The sequence below is a fragment of the Otolemur garnettii genome, unplaced genomic scaffold (assembly GCF_000181295.1).
Source record: "Otolemur garnettii isolate 467f Iridium unplaced genomic scaffold, OtoGar3 scaffold00150, whole genome shotgun sequence".
Classification (NCBI taxonomy): domain Eukaryota; kingdom Metazoa; phylum Chordata; class Mammalia; order Primates; family Galagidae; genus Otolemur; species Otolemur garnettii.
The window spans coordinates 779,441-781,479 of record NW_003852545.1 but is presented as its reverse complement, the minus strand read 5'-3'; the positions used below and the strand labels follow the sequence as shown (position 1 = coordinate 781,479).

At 27.1% G+C, this 2,039-nt stretch overlaps 1 pseudogene; it reads left to right on the top strand.

Annotated features, from left to right (window-relative positions):
• The window catches only part of LOC100962620, a 68,334-nt pseudogene that overhangs the window by 15,993 nt on the left and 50,302 nt on the right, over positions 1 to 2,039 (top strand).

Below are 2,039 nucleotides of genomic sequence, written 5' to 3'. Positions count from 1 at the left end.
AGTTTCAAGGAAAACCATGACTGTGGTAGTTTGAGTTGTGAGCTAAATAAAAAACTTTTTTTAAGAACATCATTTTCACTTGAAAGAATACAAACAGGTGAACTAGTGATACTCAGACTTGGCTGTTTGGTGGTTGTATTCTTTAATTCTAGAAAATAAATAGTGAACTTTCCACTTGAAGTAAAATAAGAGAAAACTTCTTGCTATGGGTAACATTTGACCATTCTAGTAAAAATTTTTATATTGGAAAACTTTTATCAGCAACTACGAATTTGGCAACTTCCTAGGACTTAGAGATTTGCTGCTAAAATTGCTGATGATGCTACTAATAAAAGTGATTTATTTTTAAAAATGTATAATGAAAAAGTTGCCTTTGATGAATTTTGTATAACTTGGTGATCCAATGTTTTCAAGGACCAAAGCATGATAGTATAAAACCAGGCCTGGGTAAAAATTTACTCAGAGTGTAATAAATACTGATTGATTTTAAAATAACAGTATAATTAAGTTTGTCAACATAATTTCACCTTTCACATTGCAACTAACTTTGAAAAGATTAGCACATGTTGAGTTTTAGCGTACTATCAAAAGAGGAATCATAATTATCTAGAAGGTCTATCAAAACATTAAACCTTTACAATTCATATTGGAAAACACTTTTCTTCATGTATACAACTAAAACTATTTATGAAGAAATAGAAGAATCATTTATCTTCTTTTAAGCCAAATTATAAAGAGATTTGCAAAAATATCAAAATTAAATCATTCACTTCTTTTTATTTTATTATAAAAATATATTTCGGTAAAAAAGCAGTAAGTTTATTAGTGTTAAAACTATTATCTGATAAATACTATGAAAATTTGTTTTAATTTCTAAAACATTAAGCATAAATTAATACAATCAACTATAAAAAGTTATTTGGGGTCCTCAAGAGTATAAAGAATTACTGGGGAAGGAAGTTTGAGAATCATTAATGAATATTACATGATCTAAAAATGGAAATGATAACATTACCTCTATCACATAGTTATTAAATGTAGTTAATAACTATGTAGTTATTAAATATAAAGGTTAAATAATTTATAGCAGCTGATAATCTAAAAATGGAGGTTATAAGCAACTTTGAGAAGCCTAATAGAATAATGATGTAAAACTACATGGCAGTATCAAAAATTATTCTTTTTAGGAAAGCCCTACCAGATGTCAAAAGAATATAAAACTATAAGAATTCAGCATGAGTTTAAAGCAAATAGGAAAAAAAAAAATTATATGTCAATAGAACAGAGGAGATGGTCCAGAAAGAGGCCCACACATAATCATTTACATTGTAATTACAAACGTAATACTAAATGCAAAAAGAGGGAGAGAACTTTTCAATTGACTGTATTGGGGCAATTGGGGATTCATAAGAGATCAAACGAAATCCTTGTCCCTACCTCACACTCCAGCAAAAATTAACTACGTGGAGATTGTAGAGTTAAATATAAAGGATAAAACAACAAAGAATTTTAAAAATTGGGTTATAGTGTTATTATCTTGATCGTGCAAGATTATCTTTACTAAATAGAATGGAAAATACATGGGGAAGTAATTTAAAAATTAATTTTTATTAAATCACATCATAGCATGGCTTATAATCAGAAATACAATTTTAGCAAAAGGAGGCAGATAAGAGAGATATGTATTATGTGATTTTATTTATAAATATATTAAGAAAAGGAAAAAAAACTAATCCATGGTTTTAGAGTCAAGATTGTGATTACCTTTGGTAGCACTGGAAGGTGGGGTATGGAGGCATTCTGATTATGGTAATTTTTTTTTTTCTTAACCTGGTTGCTACTCACACTGAAGTACTTAAGATTTGTAAATTAATCAAATACAATTTGGGATTTTTTATTAAAATTTTCTTATTATATATTATACACTAATAATTATTTTCTAAAAATTCATACTCTAAAACATAAATATAGAAAAGAACAGGCAATTATTAAAGGACATGTACTATTGTTACTTTAAAATATCTAAATTTATATGTATA